Source organism: Protopterus annectens, chromosome 9.part0 (genome assembly GCF_019279795.1).
Source record: "Protopterus annectens isolate FY-2018-M chromosome 9.part0, PAN1.0, whole genome shotgun sequence".
In the NCBI taxonomy this organism is placed as follows: Eukaryota; Metazoa; Chordata; order Ceratodontiformes; family Protopteridae; genus Protopterus; species Protopterus annectens.
The window spans coordinates 125048764-125067993 of NC_056743.1; the positions used below are offsets into that span (position 1 = coordinate 125048764).

The window sequence follows — 19230 nt, forward strand, 5'->3', positions numbered from 1 at the left end:
TTAACTTATTTCACCGTGAAAGATATATAATATTCTTTTCGGTTTATTACATTAATTGCACGTAACAGTCAAAGCTGTGTCTTATTTATTATTCTTAGCTTCTTTCCTTTTTTTTTCTGAGCAGAAGTAAAATGGTTTCTTTAATGTACAAAGCTCACACACAGGCACACAGACATAGACATACATGTGCGCATACAATACACACACGCACACATATGTCCATGCACACACATACACACGTGTGCAGGCGTAAATGTTTGTTTAAAGTGTTGCGGGCCACAATGTTTTGCAATATAATGGTAATGTAATATATTGGAAGTTACTTAGGTTTCTTCTGAAGAGGCATCCTACATCCCTACGTCTAATAGCACTGTAATTTTCATTTTCTATATTTGAGTCAAACCTGTTTTCTGTATTATTTAATTCCACACCGTGCCTCAATTCAGACTACAGATTTTAAAACAGATGCTTTAATCTCTTTAATCATGAAAAAGATGCACAAATAATTAACTACAGAGAGCTGTATGAGTGGAGTATTTAGTACCTCGTTTCTATTTATTTATTTATTTTTTTGTGGGTGTGTATAGTATTAACTTTTATCAGAAATTCTTACAGTATGGTTGCTTCAGGGTAAATCATAAAAGATAAACTTAACTACTCTTAGCTGGGACATTACATTCAGGCTTTCTAACCCTAATTAGTTAGCTGTGGAGTTCAATATCTCTAGATGTTTGTATGTGACTGTGAATATTGTCAGCAACATTTTTATGTGTAGGTACAATTATTTCATAGCTTTTTTAAAATAGAGTGGAAGACAAAGATAAGAAACCAGTCTGCAGTGAAAATGCTTTCTGAAAATGATTTAGTTTTCTTATATTTCTTTGGTTGTGTATTCAAGGATATAGTGATCCCTTGACCCAGCATCCACTATGGACATATATACTTTGTGATTGTGAATCTGAAGAAATGATTAGAAGTGCTTAGATAATGGGGGCAGGGCTTGTTCTCCGTAAGTGGCAAAAAGATTGTGATAGAGGACCAAGTGTGAAAAATGCATAAAACTGGTAAAAACAGTGAGTAATAAAAGGCACAAGGGGAAGAGAAAGAGCGAGAACAATATCTCACTGCCAAATTCATGTGTGTATGGGCATGATGAATTTCAACAGGCGGTAAGCGAACCACTAAGCAGTCATTTTCCATCTCCACATAATGATACTACTAAAGGTTTATCCTCAAATTGTTGGCTAGCCTTGTTTAGTTCACATACATCTCCTAACTTAATAATTCTGCTCTTCCACTAACATCTGGGAGTGTACTTTACCAAAAGGCTTGATTTCATAATTATTGACAAATGTGGCAGTGAAAAATTTAAAAAAAGTACCAATTTGTAGTTTTTCTAAACATTAGTAATATTAGGAGGGATATCACATTATATGTCTGACATGGATTTGTGCTGGGGCACCCTAAAGAGTTATAAAACTATGGTATTTATGATTACTCCTGGTTAATGTTTTATCAAATTTCAGACCAAATGTAGGGAAGGATAAATAGATCTTACAAGCAACTTGCATTATACAATAAAGCAGGAGTAGATGAGAGCAGAAATACGAATTAACAATCAGAGAGATGTAAAGATTTGATAATGTTTTTGCCTGGACAGAATATGGTACTGCTGAGATCGACGTGGTTATAATGGGTGCTGGGAAATCATGGAACATAAACAAGAATATACAGAAAAATTTGTAATTATCCTACAGAAATACATGCCCAAAAATGGAATTTGCTCAGCGCCATGCTGCTACATATTCTATATCCATCACCAGACATTTCTTCATCAGGTACTATACCTCTTACATCATATTAGACAAATCATTCAAATAATTTCATATTATATATACACACATGCATGTATATAGAGAAAAAGAGATAGTCCACAAATTAGTTGGAAAAAATGGGGTCAGAAACAAGTATTCCTTTCCTTGATACAGATGCAGGTTTCCCAGAAGCACAATATTGAACAACTCTGTGCTGCAGAAACCATAACTACAATACAGTCTGTAAGTAGACTGAACTTGACAAGTGCGATTACCTCTACAGTGTGCTTGAAGGCCAAAACATCACTCTTCTTGAGACCTACCTTCCGCTAACAAGACATTCTGTAGGTAAAATGACAAGGGAAGGCTCTCCTTGGTGTCATGGTAACCACAGTTCCCTTCAAGTTTCCCCATTTAATTATTATTCAAACACAAGCAAATAAACAGACAAGCATTCAAAGAACAAATCATAATCCCATAAGACATCTGTGAGCGTAGTTTTAGCAGAGCTCCTCCTTAGTCACTTTTACTTGGATAAGTAAAACTCCATCTTCTTTCTTTCCCTTACTATAATTTATCAGGAAAGCCACAAGTAATCAATTTAATTTCACATCAGATCCTATAGCTAGTTAACTTTCTAACAAATGCATGAGTTCTTTAAGGTACAGGGTTATAAATCTCAACGAGACAGACACCATCTAGTTATTATGGAAGGGATATGAAGAAAACAACATTGTAATATAACAGATCGACAAAAATATACTTTTTCCTTTGTTCAAAAAGCTGCTAAGTCTATTTAGTTATTCTTTAGTACATATTATGTTCATAATTACTCACATAGCCCTTGCCAGCTAATCATCATATATAAATTACAAATGACCATATAATAGAGGCCAGTACTGTTTGCTCTTGAGAGCATAAATTTTGCTCATGTCTTTCTTTGTTGTCTTAGATTTCTGGTCTAAATGAATTGTAAAAATGGCATGTGGTCTTACTGAGCAACATTAATGCAGGAACTTTTATTTCCTATCACAATGGGATACAGAATTATTGACTTAACTAGAAAAGAAATAGTTAATATTTAATTGATCAAGTATCTAAAATAATGCCTAGATTGGAATAAGCTATCTTTCTACAATAAACTTGCACAATCTTATTTAGAAACACTATAAAATGTAACTATTTACAAGTCAGCTAAATCTACATTTTAGTAAGCAGATATCTCGGTTACAGATTGTAGATAAACAGCTCATTTGTTGTGTTAACACCTACACACTTGTTATTCAGAGCTGTAACCAAAGATGTTCGTCGTGTCTCACTGCTGCAGTCCTAACCATTGGGTTATCCATGCTGTAGTAGCCCTAAGTTATTCCAAATACCATAGTCAAGGTTTTATGTGTTGGCTGCCTTCACTTGCTGGGTGATGTCAGGTCGTCCAAGCTATAAAGGAGAGCAGGTGATGCCATTACCTTAGTCTTTCTTGCCATGGAGCCCATAGCAGAAGTAATTCGCAACAGTGCCAGTCGGCTGTTTCCAGATTCCGAACTTCAGCTGAAGAAGTCTAAAGCTAAGTACCCCATTGGTGATCCTTCCTTTTTCTTGCGCTAACCGATATCTGAAAAAGTCAATAACTGTCTCGCCTGAGGAAAGCAAATGCCACACTGAGACTTCCATTCTTACTACGTTACTTGCTTAGGCCCAGATCACGATGTAACCCACTGTCAGTTCTGTGACCTCTTTAACACTAGAACTATTCATCGTAGAGGTCTGTTTGTAGCCAGTTATTTTCGTTTTCCATTTCCAATTACTGATATGGCATCTGTCAGTCAGCAAACTGCATATTTTCTGAAAAAAATGTAAAGATAAGGATACAGACGGACTGCATAAGGCCAAGCCTTCTGATGACACCACCGCTAAATGGGTCGTCAGTTCTTTGGAATTCAGTGAGGCGCTTTCGCAGACCCTGATGCCTGACTCGATTATTTCACAGGCCTCTATTGAGACACTTTCGGAGTCTTGTATACCACAGATGTCTGCATCATCTAACGAGCCTTCGGCTGTCTCACCCTTGGTTGGGTCTGGAGCCACTAAGCAGGCACTGGCTTCCAAAAATACTGCTCGCACTTTGGATTTCACTTCAAGGCCTTCGGCCTCTCTTCTAACACATCGATGGCACCGAGGGATACCCTTCAGGCCAGACTTAGACCTACTCCAAAGAAAACAGTAAAAAGTCTCCATTCCACTACTTCTCCCCCTCCTCAAATTAGAATGCTTAAAATGGCAGAGGATCTCATCACTTTCATCTGGGGTAATCAGGCCACTCCAGCCAAAAGGAGAAGGTTAGACATCCAATGGGATTTAGACTCAGAGGGATCTGACTTCTCTGTTTTTGAAGAGGAACATCCTCTTACTGTCTATGATGACTCAGATGCAGAAGAATCTATTCCTTCTGCATCACCTCCAGAGGACTTTTCCTTTGGGGAAACCCTCCACACCCTCAGGGAACACTTCCAATGGGAATTAATGGATTTCCCTCAATCCAAGAAAAGACTAAGAGAATTTCTGGACCTACCCCAGCATAGGCCTCTGGCCATCCCACCCATCTTGGAGGTGGTAGATGATGTTTTACCAAGAATCCAGCCTTACCCCTGACACCCTTCCACCTGCCCCCAGAAAACCTGACAGGTACTACAGGGTACCTGACTCACATAAATTCCTCTACAGAAATCTTATAGCAGATCCAGAGTTGATTACTCAGGGACCTAAGGGAGTTAAGGTTACCTCTGCAAATAATCGTACTCCCTCAGACAAATAATCCAGGGCCCTGGACAGATGGGGTAAAAAGTATATACCTCTGCAACTTTAACTATAAGGGCTCTCAACTGTCAGTTCCATATGCTAAAATATCAACAGCACACTTTGGAACTTTTGAAACAGAAAATTTCTGCTTTACCAGATTTTGCCAACAATAAAGATATAGCAGAATTAATGCACTCTTCATCTCAGGTGGCAAAGCACTCCTTACACTGTGGATTTGATGCCCTTGAAGCTTCTAGCAGGGCAGCAGTGACAGGATCGGTTATCAGAAGACATGCATGGTTGAAGGAACAACCTCTCCCTGATCATGTCAAAGCTAAAATCATTGTTGCACCTCTTGACAAAGACCACTTGTTCGAACAGAAAACTGAAGAGCTACTTAAAAAGATGGGAGATAAAGCAAAATTGATGCAGACTGCTAAAGATTTTCTTCAAGTACAACCTCCAAGGTTCAGCAGAAAATTCCCCCTAAACACTGGTCCTTTCCTGCACCAAACAGGTAGGCAGAAGGAAAAAACCATAGGGACAGACCCACCAGGGCTCAAACTCAGGGCCAGCAAAGAACTAAACAGTGCCCCCCCCCCTCTAACACTAGAGCAGGGAGTTCAAAGACAATCCTGTATTAAAAACACTCTCAATGACTACCTTTCCCATCTCTACCTGCCTCCACCACACCAAAATTAGGAGGAAGGCTAACTCTTTGCAGAGAAAATTGGAACTTTATAACAAAAGATCAATAGGTCTTTAAAATCATTACTCAGGGGTACAAATTAAATTTCCCAGAATTACCACCTCCAAGAGGGAAGCACTAAAACAAGTGCAAAACCTAATATCCCTAGGGGCAGTAGAACCTGTACCTCCAGAACAAGTTGCAAAAGGATTCTATTCCAGACTATTCCTTGTTCCCAGGAAAGAGGGAACTTGGCATCCCATCCTGGACCTATCCTTTCTCAATATTTTCCTGGTAATTCCAAAATTCAAAATGCTTACCTTACAACAGCTTCTACCAATGCTGCCAAACAAAGCTTGGATGGTCACCTTAGACCTAAAGGATGTTTACCTGCACATCCCAATAAGGGAATCATGCAGAACATTCCTGTGCTTTAGAGCAGGATCATTACACTTTCAATTTTCTGCTTTGCCATTTGGCTGATTTACTGCTCCCAGGCTATTCACCAAATGTCTGGTTCCTGCCATTGCCTTTTGCAGGCAAAACAATGTACACATTTATCCTTACCTGGATGACTGTCTCATCCAGGCAGACTGCAAGGAACTGCTCCTGCAGCACCTCTCATTTGTAAAACTCCTACTCACCTCTATGGGGTTCACTATCAACAAAAGGAAATCAAAACAGACACCTACCAGGAAAATCATATTTCCGGGAGCCTTACTGGACACAGAACAGCAAATGGCCTTTCTGTCCACAGAAAAACAAAGTTTCCTACTAAAATACTTCACTAATCTGACCTCCCAAACCCAGCTTTCTGCCAGAAAATTCCTTCGAGCTCTAGGGTACATGACCTCATGCATCCTCCTGGTACCTCAGGCTATACTGTACATGAGGAAAATTCAGTGATACCTAAAGAACTTATAGTGTCAGCACTCTCAAACTCTGGACACCTCCCTGCCTGTGATCCCTTGCATAAGATCAGAGTTCCTCTGATGGGCCCAGGCCTGTGCACTGAACAAGAGACTTCCATTCACCCTCCGTCCATGTGACCAGACCATAACTACAGATGCTTTGGACATAACCTGGGGCACCCACCTAGAAGGCAGATGCGCCCAAGGTCTCTAGGATGCACAAATACTACCCTTGCACATTAACCAACAGGAAATGATAGCAATGCAAAACGCTCTGGCATCCTTCAAACCCTACCTCAAACCAGGGGTTCTTCTCATAAAAACAGACAACACCACAGTCATGTGGCACATCAACAAACAGGGAGGGACTCAATCTTACCCCATGTGCAGACTAGCCATGAACCTGTTGCTAGCAGCCTCATCCATGGGAATACATCTTATAGCCCAATACCTACCAGGCATCAACAACATGCTAGCAGACCACTTAAGCAGAAACCTGCTGGACCCACATGAATGACAAATCCACAGAGACATTTTTCTGTAAATTACCCACACATGGGGGACTCCCCCAGGTGGACCTCGTTGCCTCTCATTTAAATCACCAAGTACAGAGATTCTGCACCAGGGAGTACCATCACCTGACCTGGAAGGTCAATGCCCTGACCTTCCCTTGGAATACCCTCTTTGTGTATGCATTCCTACCTCTTCCTCTCATTCCAAAAGTATTAATCAAGGTAAGGGAAGAAAAACAAGAGCAATACTCATTGCCCCAGACTGGCCCAGACATCATTGGTACCCACTGCTGCGCAGCCTATCTCACCAGTCCCCCTGGCAGCTACCTCTGATACTTCACCTGCTATCCTGGGGGGGGGGGGACAATGCTGCACCCAGACCTTCAGACACTCAAGCTCTCAGCATGGCTTATTCTACCATAACCAACAAGGAATCTATGCTAAGCAAGCAAGTCTTTGACATCATCACAGAAGCCAGAAGGCCCAACAACAGAAAATCTTACGCTGAAAAATGGAAAAGATTCTGCTCCTAGGGGGTAGACATACATCTGCCCTCCATTACTCTTACTCTAGATTATCTTGCTGAGCTTCTTAATAAGGGTCTCTACTTCTCCTCCATAAAGATCCAGGCCTCTGCCATCTCGGCACACTTTGATACAGAACAGCCACTGTTCTCCCATCCTCTTATGAAACAATTCCTTAGACAGCCCACCCCAGCATGGGATCTGAACTATGTTTAGAAAAGCTTACTCTGCCCCCCTTCGAGCCTGCAGCATCCTCAGAATTAAAGTACCTCTCTTGGAAGACTGCCTTTCTCCTGGCTATTACTTCAGCCAGGAGAGTGTCAGAGCTTCAAGCTTTAATGGCCATTGAGCCATTTATTATCTTCCATGCAGACAGGGTCTCCCTGAGAACCAACCCCTCCTTCGTGCCAAAGGTGGCTTTAGATGTTAGCCTCAACCAGGCCATCCACCTGCGCACCTTCTTCCCTAACCCTCAAAACAAGGGGGAAAGGATACTGCATTCTTTGGATGTGCACAGGCAACTCAGATTTTATCTGGATCATACAAAGACATTCAGGAAAACTGACCAGCTCTTGGCCAGCTTTAAAACAGGGGCACAGGGGAAACCAATATCCAAACAGACCATTTCCAAATGGATAGCACACTGCATCATGAAAATCCACCCCCTAGGACCATCAGAACTCATTCCACTAGAGCAACCTGTACTTCCACAGCATTCCTTAGAGGAGTACCCACCAAGGACATCCTGGAAGCTGGCACATGGACTTCGGTCGACACCTTCACCAAACATTACCATCTGAATCTATTCTCAAAAGCTAGGGCTGGGTTTGCCTCTGCAATTCTGCATGGCATGCTTACCCAATCTTAAGTTTTTATTAACCTTCTGCCCTTCTCCTCAGCTTTGGGAATCTTCCACATGGTTAGGACTGCAGCAGTGAAACATGAAGAACATAGTACAGTTGTGTACACTCACCATAAATGTAGATGTTCGAGTGTGTTCACTGCTGCAGCCATGCTTTCCCTCCCTCCTCCCTCCTGATATCTGCTGCCCTTAGAGAGACACATATTTCTGTGGGGGGGATCTCTGACCCCAGGACTACTAATAATTATTAAAACTGGACTTCTTTGGTTGGTTAAGGAAAGAAAAACTGAGGCAATGGTGTCGCCTCCACTCCTTTATAGCTCGAATGACTTAACGTCACCCAGCAAGTGACAACAGCCGACACACAAAATCTTGATTCTGGTATTCGGACCAATTGAGAGCTACCACAGCATGGATAACCCAATGGTTAAGACTGCAGCAGTGAGAACACTCAAACATCTACATTTATGGTAAGTGTACACAACTGAACTGTACTGTACTTCTTGGTGTCAAGGGATACCTCACCTTATCTTAATAATTTGGTTTACTGGTCTGTTATTGTCTTGGTATGGCTCACACAGACACTTCTGTGTATAATGTTACATTATGTATCTGCACATAAAATGTATTTCCAGTTACTGTTGTTATTAAGCTGTGATTACAGACTGAACCTTTAGTTTTACTCATTTCCGCTTCCATCTCTCACATCCTCCATTCTTTACTAAACCTATTGAAAATAGATAGTAAAGTCCTTAAAAAGAAACATGATAGATTTTTCTAGAAACGTCCATAGGAGTTTGAAATGTAAAGAAACAGCTTAAGTAACAGAGCCAACGGGGTAATAGAGGTCTTAGTTGAGGGAGCAGCTGATTTCCAGCAACATGTATCCATTGGTTGATTTATATTACCAAACAATATTAAATAAAAAAAAATAAAAAGTCCAGTCTGGTAGACATAGGCAGAGGAGGTTAGAAATTCTAAGACAGTTGATAGGATGTATAAAAAATAGAGAAAAAAGAATTTCAGTAAAGGGTCTCAGCAATCAGAAAGAGAAGGTATAAGCTAATACATGTGGCTTAGGAAGACCAGTAATCTCTATGCAATACAGTTTGAAACGGTGGTAGGTGGAATGATAAGCTTGATAATTATTACCAAACTATCAGTGAAATAATTCATGGTTTACCCATGGAAGTGAATTTATAAAGGCTATGAACAGCTTCACTTATGATTGGCCAAAGATTATTCTAGCATAATAAATACATGGTGCAAGTCTGGGTCATGTATAGATTTACTCATACATGCTGGATGTTTGCCTTAAGGAATTTTGTCGCCAAACTTATTATACATGAATTAATGTATGCATAGCCTACAAGCTTACAATTTATAATAGTTATTATATTTTTTTATGTTACTATGTGGGATTTTTGCATTTTAAGCATAAGTAATAATTATAAAGACTAAACTGGGAAAAAGAAATAAAGACTTGGCAGCTGTTTTATTTTTTACAGTTTAAACAGTTTCAATAATACCTATTTTTGTCTCTAATTACCTTGCAACATTTTAACATGCTTTAATTAACATGCTTTTATGGGTTTAATTCCTATAAAAGTAAGAGTGACTTTTCAGTTGTTCATTTAGGAGTTGCTGTTTTATTGTAGTCAGTAGCTCTACTGAAGTGTGGAAATTCTTAAACTACCTGTGTTTATTAGTTATGAATGGGTATATGTGGATATGACGCTAACTGGTACATTATTTTTTATATGTTACTGTTTGTTATGTGATCTGCAAATGCTGGGCAATCTATGTAGGTCTTCCTTCAGCAATTATGCACTACAAATGTACTTAATGACTTATTCTTTTTGGGTATATTATGCCTTATATTTTTAGTATGCAGTTTTTTCTTTTAGTGAGCTCTATGAATACTTAGCAAATGCTATGGTGTATGTACAAATAGTATAGCGCATATCTCAATATAGTGGGTCTGAACTTTTTTTTTTTTTTGAGAGTGTGACTTCTAAGATATGTCTTTTAACCCTTTGGTGCAGAAGGCTATGGGTTCTCTTGCCATACCAGGGAGCTGGATTGCTAACATTGCAGTGCATCATAAGTGAGGTGATGCACACCTGAGTGTGTTGTCCTTTGGATGAGAAGTTAATGGAGGCCCCATCTAAGTTAGTGGTAGCTGAAGTGGAGGTAAAGATCATGTCACACCTATTGAAAAGAGGGGTCCTTTACTTATGTACAAAAGTAATCTTATTTACAACATATTTACAAATTTAGACATATCCATAATTTCCTTTACAAACATATTAAATTTTCATCCCTATTAGACCTCCACTCCTTTTTCCATAACCACCATCTGATTTTACTTACTATTGTTTCCAAAATCCATTTACCATTAAACATAATTCCATTTAGTCTTTCATTTCATATAACCCATATAGCATGAAATAACATGTATCTATTTTTTTAACATATCCTTTACTTCTGATCTTATAATATCTATATTTAATCATATCCATGTTTATTTTATCCACTTCTTTTATGCCTTCAAAACATCTTCTTTACATAGTGAGTAGCCTATGAATGACATCTTTTGTCAATCCTACATTAAAAGAAAAGTCTTATTTGTTTTCTTGTAAACTGGACTCTAATACATTCAGATGTACATTTTTTACTTTTTCTTATCTTGCCATATCTGTTACCATATTTTATTTATCAACATTTGTAACTTTTACTTATTTGTTCAATATGTTTATTTTTTTTTTATCTTAACGTTTGTAACTTTTGCTTGGGAGCTTTCCTCCCCAGGTCTCCGCTGAAAACGGGCTACTCGCCCAGCCGGACACTACCCGGTAATCGAATGTAAATAAATAAATACTTTCCCTTAACTTTTTTACTCTTTTACATTTGAAAAACGCATGTTCTGTAGTTTCTTCTTCTTGACTATGTAAATATATTCTATCCTTTTCTTTTTATATGGCACATTTCCTTTTACTGGCGATGTATCTATTACCAGTCTGCACACAACTTGATTCTTATTTTTATAGATTTCATTTTTTTCATCTGTTAGATTTCCCCATGGTTTTACATAGCAATGTTTTAGAATTACATTCTTATACTGTCCTTTTCTATTTTTTTTGATAACATCAGTTTTTATTTTCCACAAACATATTTTTCCCACACATACACACTTCACAGAACCCTACACTAAACCGTACATACACTACTAGCTATCCATTTACCTTAACCCAACCCTAACTCTAAGGTCCCTAACTAACGCACACTGACCTTACCCGCTCCCTAACCCTAAGGTCCCTAACTATCGCACACTCACCTTACCGCTCCCTAACCCTAAGGTCCCTAACTAACGCACACTCGCCTAACCCGCTCCCTAACCCTAAGGTCCCTAACTATCGCACACTCACCTTACCCGCTCCCTAACCCTAAGGTCCCTAACTAATGCACACTCACCTTACCTGTTCCCTAACCCTGAGGTCCCTAACTATTACATACTCACCTTACCTGCTCCCTATCCCTAAGGTCCCTAACTATCACACACTCACCTTACCTCGGTCCGTTCACACACTTACCTTAACCTGGTCCGTCACCTTCACACCACAGTCGAGGAAATAGCGAAGCTGCAGAAACGGCCCACCGAATACTTTCCCTAGGAAAATATTCAGTGTTCTGCAGCTTCGCTATTTCAAATGTTCGCTGAATAGGGGTTGATATTATAACATTCAAAGTTTTAAGACTTTGATGTTATAATATAGACCCATGGTATTGACATCACCTACTAGTATTATTTCTTGTGAAATTGTTATCAATAACCAATGAAGGATGTCTTCCAGTATATATATATATATATATATATATATATATATATATATATATATATATACAGTGTATAGCTGTACTGAAGCCAGCAGGAATGCAAAGGACAGTAATACATATTTGTTTATTTTCAGGTAAGTAATAAGAAGCTCTACTGAACTGAATTTGGCTATTGGTTTGTTATAGGAAGTAATGTGGTAGTTGTTGGGAAATACTAAAACAACACCACCACATTTCCTTTTTATATGGTCATTACAGTTGATTTTACAGCACCGGGTATAATTGTGAAGTCATTTATTTTGTGTTTTAGCCAAGTTTTGGTTTACAGTGAGAACATATAAGGCTTGTATTGGGTAATCCTGGTATGTAGTTCAGTAATTTTATTTCTTATGCTTTTAATATTTATGGTGGCGAGAATTAGATTACTGGTGTTGGGGGGGGGGTTGACTGTTGTGGGGTTAGATTAGGGTGTGGAAGAGAATTGCCTTGATGTTGGTTGTGATAGGTGGGGCCAGGATTAGGTTGAATGTTTCCTCCTAGGAGGATTTTGGAGTATTGTAGTATTACTGTTTCTTGTTTTTTGGAGGGTAGGTTTCCACTTAATTTTATTTTGATTTGAGTTGAAATTGTGTTAATCAGTGTATATTTAGGGTAAAGGTGAGGGGCATGTTAAACAGGTTTGATATAATTTGTGGAGAGTTTAGGTGGTTGGGATAGAGTTGGAGAGATATTGAGAACTATTATTGAGTTATGTATGCAGTGTGTACGTAAAGTACATGGAGAATTTTTGCTGTATTCTAAATTTGAAAATAAAATAACTTTATTATAGCACAGCCCATGTCTAGTAAGAACTTAAACATAAGATGCTTATTTCAGTGTTGTTCTTGCATATGAATATTGTTGTTAATGAGGCCCACACTGTCACACCATTGAACTACCTGAGAAATTCTGAGAAAATAGCTCTGGAAATGTAGCTTTCCTCCTATGGCCACACAAATGGTACTTTTTAACTGTCCCTTATTTTTAGGGAAATTGTGAATTTGCTGACTAGGATGTTTGTTCTTTTCTTCCCAAAATATGTAATTTCTGAGATAACCATGATTATTAAAATAAACACATTTTTCTGAACATTATAATTAATGAGTGTGTTAGGATGACGTCTAATAAATCATTGCATAACAAAGTGATCACAGAACTGTTTTTAATGTGATGTTCCACTGAAGGGATGCTTGCTCATGGACAGTAGAATTTATAGTTGTTGAATGTGCTATCATATCCAGTATTATGGCTGAGTATTTAACCATGTGGGAATGTAGCAGGACAGTGACGTTATGCACAGACCACCAGGACTGCCTGCTGGCGTATAGCATAGCTTAGATGCATTGCATGTGTGGAAGCAGTACCAAGGGATGTAGTATATATGTTTTAGCCACGCCAGCTGCACGGGTATGTACTTGCTAAGTGGTGGTACAATGGTTTAACACAATCCAGTCAAAATGTTATAGAATGGTGACTAGCCAATGATATGTTAATGGAGGCCGTTTTAGTGAAGTGGCATCCCACTGTGTACAGTAGGTTCACTCCCTGGAGTTAGCTCTTCACAGCTTTGTTGGGGTGGTGAAGGAATGGCAGAATTTTCAGTTGTACTATGCTTTTGTTCAGTTCCCCTTACTATGTGAATTTGGCGCATATAGGGGGTCTGAGAGTTGGGCTTAATTATTTGTACCACAGTGGATTGTATAGTGCTGCTTACCTTACATGTACGAAAGCCATACATCAGATGTAGGAATACAAATCTCCACCCCCAAAAGTTCAATTAAAAATCATAGCCAACACTGGACACTACTTATCTGAATTGCTTCCAGTTTTGTCAATGATGTTTTATTAATTTGCTTAATTATGTAAGAACCATATGTATCTGTGAAAAAAAAAACTTGATTTGTTTTTTCTGCTTCCTACTTAAATAAAAAAAAATCTAAAGGACTATGATAATTGGAACACCCTTAATTCTATAGTGAGTTGAAAGGTGAATATTTGCAATAATAGTAACTTGACCTCTGTCTTTGTTTTAAAACTATTCACAACTTTTGTTCATTTTCAGTACAACTTTATCCTTTTTTTTTTTTTTTTTTGGTAGGTACTAGGCTATCTGCCCGAGGGCATTTATAAGCCTAGCCAGAGTGTGTCAGCTTTCGCCGCCCCATTGATTAATTAACTGAGCCTCTGTCAAGAAGAGCCAATGAAGTGATCCCAGGGGTGTATTTTCTGTTACCCATCCACTCGTCAAGGTTTCTCTTGAAGAGTGTTAGTGAGGGGCTCTGCCTAATGTAGTAAGGAATTTTGTTCCAAAGCATGGGGAGCCTCTGTGACAGGAATCTATCCCTCCAGCATGTTCTATTTATTTTTGTGATGAGGTTTAGCTAACTAGAGCGAGTGGCTCGCAGTGACTTGGATTTCTTTAGGTGGAGCATGTCCATCAATTCCTCACTGGACATGGCTTTGTAAGTCAGGCAGAGATCACGTCTGAGTAAGTGATATGCGACTGAGTACAGCTGGAGTTTTTCCAGTCAGGCTGCATAGGACATATGTTTGAGGCCAGTAATCCTCTTGGTGAGGTACTTTTGTGTTCTTTCCAGCTGTTGGAAGTGTCTTGTGAGGTACATCCCAAATGGGGCATTGTACTCTATGAAGGGTCTGATGAGTGACAAGTAGAGGGGCACTATAACCTCTTTATTTCTAGATGCAAACCCTTTAGTAATTAGATGGGCCGCATAGAAGGATTTCCTAACTACTTTGGCAATATGATTGTCAAAGGAGAGATTACTATCTACCTGGGTCCCCAGATCTCTTATTACCTCTTCTGTATTAAGGGGACTGCCACCTATGTGGTAATTCATGGGTGTTTTGTTTTTCCCAAATGGGATGACTATGCATTTTTTGGCATTTAGCTTGAGACCATGACTTTGACACCAGGTGTCCGTCTCAGTAAGGTCCTTTTGGAGAATGTCCGTATCAACCGGCGAGTCAATTATGGCTCCCAATTTGCAGTCATTGGCAGACTTGGTTAGCCATAGTCCTCCTGTGTTTGCCTGTACTTCTCAGAAGCAAATGCCGAACAGAAGGGGTCCCAGGACCGAGCCTTGTGGGACACCACTTGTGACTGGTTTAGAGTCGGACCTGGAGCCTGCTATTCTTACCATGTGAGTTCTGTCTGTAAGCCAGTTGGCAACCCATCTCGTAACATAGGGGTTTATGTTCAGGCTCATGAGTTTTTCTATAATTCCCGAGTGGGGATCAGGGTTATAGGGAGGTGAGACATTGCTTAGCAGCAGTGCATATAATGAAGGAGACAATGAAAGATGGGGCTGCCATTCTGTCACAGGAAACATGCACCGGCTCCTTCATACTCTTCTGAACATGATATTCATCCAGAGGAGCTGTTTCAAGCATCACCAGTTTGCCTAGCAAAATATCTTTAGGATCTGGGAGGAACCTAAATATCCCAAGGAAAATATAAGTAGAAGAGAGGCATCATGAATACTTTGCAGGAAAGACACCTCAGCTGAAAAATGAACCAGACAACAAAGGGAATTGAGGCAGTAAAGTTTAACAGCACATCTGCTGGAAACTGAACGGGAAAACCAAATACTTTTGGGTAGCCATGCTATCATCTACCTGACTGTGCTGCCCTAAATTACTTGTTTAAAATATTAGAGCATTGTCTTTTTCATATATTATTAGTAATTTACATAAAATATAGTGTTTATGTATAAATATTGCACAATTATTATACAATTAAATATTGAACAACACAATGCCCTCTAACATGACTTGTTTAAAAAAATATTTACATTAGGTTAGAAAATTATTTGTCACTTTTTGCTCATTACCATCCATAGACACATGGATAGATATACATATATATATATATATATATATATATATATATATATATATATATATATATATATATATATATATATGGGTTCACTATAGAATCCAGAAATACTATAGCCAAAAGCTTTAAACCCCGAAACACCAGAAGCGCGAAATTCAAAATACCTAAGTTCGGAGCTTCTGGTGTTGTGGTGTGTAAATGGATAGGTGTAAGTTCAGGTAAGTATGTATGAGTTTGTTGGTTAGGGGCTTTAGTGTATGTTAGCATGTGTTTTGGCTGTGATGTGTGTGTGCAAGGGGCTGTGAAATGTGTGGATGTGAGTTGCCTTTGTGTGTGATAATGCAATCTCAGTGTTAGTATATATAAGTAGGGGGGGGTGTAACTACTGTAGCTGAGAAAGCATACCAAGTCCAGACAAACTTAAGTTGTTTAGTATGTATGATATAATATTCATTAAGAGTCTTATGGCTCTGGTGAAAAACTTGGAGCTGGAATGGTTTTCTGAGAAGCCAGTGGCATTTGTACAAGAGCTTTGCCTAAGGTTATGAAAAATATAGGCAGGTGCCTTTCTTTTGTGTACACTGTAACACATCCAATTCAGTTCTCACAGACATTAAAAATGCACTGTGCCTGCCCCATGCTTGTTCATCTAGATTTCAGGTGTTTTTTAAGGCTATGTGTGTCTGGATGGCATTATCAGTTCTCTGCTTTACCCATTGGACTATCCACCACACCAAAAGTGTTCATAAAGCAACTAGCTCCAGTTATAGCTCATTGCAGGCTATAGTGTATCAACATTTTCCATATTTGTAAGACTTACTTATCTTTGCAGACTCTTTTTCACTATGTCAGGAATCTCTGTCTTGGATGAGAGATCTCTTACACAAGCTGGAATTCCAAGAGAACATTCAAAAGTCACATGATTATGTATGTGGGATGTCAACTGTATAAATTCAAAGAGTTTTTCTTCCACAGGAAGAAATAGATCTATATCCGCATCTATTCTAATTTTCCATTTATACATCACTCAGTCTGAAGGAATACCTCTGGAGTTTGTGTCTTGTGGCTTCTGTTATTCTTATGATACCCCTGAGAAAGATGCAGTGTTACCTGAAGTATCCTTAGTCTAAGCTGCAACACCCTTTATCCTTTCAAATCCTAGTGCTACAGTTTGTCAGAAGCAAAATTACTTGGAGGAGACAACAGATATCCCTAAATCAAGGTCTCCCCTTCTCCCTCCCTGTTTCAAAGCAGTCAGTCACCACAGACACCTCAAACTTTGCTTGGGAAGCAGTTTCAGGAGGGATAAAGGTGCAAGGTGAGTGAGACACTAAGAACAGGTGTAAACACATAAATATAAAAGAGATGCTTGTCCTGACCAAGACACTCAATTCTCTAAATCATTTTTGGGCCCCTAGGACCTCTTCAAGTTGTTACATGGAATACCACAGTCATGTGGTACATCAACAAGCAAGGGGGAACCAGGCTGTTACCCTTTAGTAGGCTAGCAGTATTAGCTTGAGATCCAGTTTCACAGCACAATCTCACTCTAGAGGCATCCTACATTCTGTCAAAGCAAAACTGTGTGGCAGAGAAGCTGAGCAGGTAAGAGCAGGCCCTCATGAATGGAATGTAGATCGGGGTCTTCCAAGATTTGGTTCATCTGTGGGGAGTTCCACAATTGGGTCTCTTTGTCTCCTCTCTGAACAATTAGATGTAAATATTATTTTCCAGAACTTCATGCAAGAGGGCCTGGAAAATGGATGCCTTTTCTTTTCTGTGGACAGGAATGTTCCTGTATGCTTTTTTACCCTTTCCACTAATATCCTGGATACTTCTTAAGATTTAGAAGGAAACTCCAATATCTTTATGGTGACTCCCTTCTGGCCCAGGCAACAGTGCTTCTTCCTTCAACTTTAACTGACTAACTGGAAGATAAGATCTTAATTCTTTTTAGGCACCTCTTTACTGAGAAAGTGCATCAAGTAGTAATGGAGGCAAGAAAATCTGCCACTACAAAATCTTATATTAGCAAATAGATAAGGTTTTCTAGTTGGTGCCAACATAACCAGTGTCCATTCAGGTTTAGTTGTTCTCTGGTTTTACAATATTTCTGTGAGTTACTATCCTTTGGCCTTTCTTACTCCATTATAAGGGTCATTTATCAGAATTGTTCAGAATGTCTGCCTATGGAGCCTCCTCTTTTCAATGCAGTGTCATGGAAAAATGTTTTTTTGAAAGGGATTTTGCACAAGAGGCCTCCACGAAAACTGGCGGTCCCTCCTTGGGATCTTAATTTTGTGTCAGAGAAGGTAACACTTGCTTCATTTGATCCAGCTAACCTGACTGACTTTAAGTTCTTAACATGGAAAACTGTTTTATTGATTACTCTGACCACTGCAAGAAGAGTATCTGAGTTGCAAGCTCCCTGGTGAGTCAGCCATAATTCATTTTCCACATGGTCAGGGTTTCTTTGAGAAATAATCTTTCTTTTATGCCTAAAGTCATAAACAAATTTACTTTAAGCCAAAGTTTTCAACTCTCAGGTTTATTTCCTCAATTCAAAAATGATAGAGAAAGATACTTCATACCTTGCGTGTCCACAGACAACTCAAGTACTGTCTTGACTGAATGAAATCTTCCAGATCGTTGGATCAGTTATTAATTTCTTTTTAAGGTAAGAAGAAGGGACAGCCTATGTCAAAACAGACTATTTTAAAATGGCTGTCTAAGGCTATTATCTTTTCTTGTACTCACCACAACAAAACTACTCCAGGCAGGGTCAAGGCCCACTCTACCTCGGCCTTGGCTACATATATGGCTTTTTGGAAAGGGATGGATTCCTCTGTACATACTTTTATAAAGCACTATAACCTTGATTCCTTCTCTAAGTATAGATCAGGCCTTGCTAGGACAATTCTACTGGGGCTTCAAGACTCTTCTCCTTCCACTTCCCTAATGTTACCAATGTAGCTAAGGCTTCTGCAGCAGTCATCAATATAATGAATATGAACATAGTGCAGTTGTGTAAGTAAACTTACTATAACAGTAGATGTTCGAATGATCCCTGCTGCAAGTAGCTGCTCGATCCCTCCATCCTTGTTGGATGGCATGTTGTTTATTGAAGGGTGTGGTTATTTATTTTTTATTTATCCTAGTTTTGTATTTCAGAGCCCAGCCTCCTTCTCACTCAAAACTGTGTTTTAGTCAGCTACGCTCAAGCTACCTGACAGTTCAGGTGCATGCAAGATGCCCTGAAGCTTTGAGAACTGACCAGCTGTTATGTCCTTGACAGGATATAACACAAATAGCTAAGGCTGCTGAAGCAGTGATCATTGAACCATCTACTATTATGGTAAGTTTACTACCCAACTGTAAATTTTTA

The 19230-nt window shown here is 39.1% G+C and overlaps 1 protein-coding gene across 3 annotated transcripts in view; it reads left to right on the plus strand.

The window, feature by feature from the left end:
- The window catches only part of EHF (ETS homologous factor), a 402661-nt gene that overhangs the window by 213 nt on the left and 383218 nt on the right, over positions 1 to 19230 (plus strand). The window lies entirely within an intron of this gene.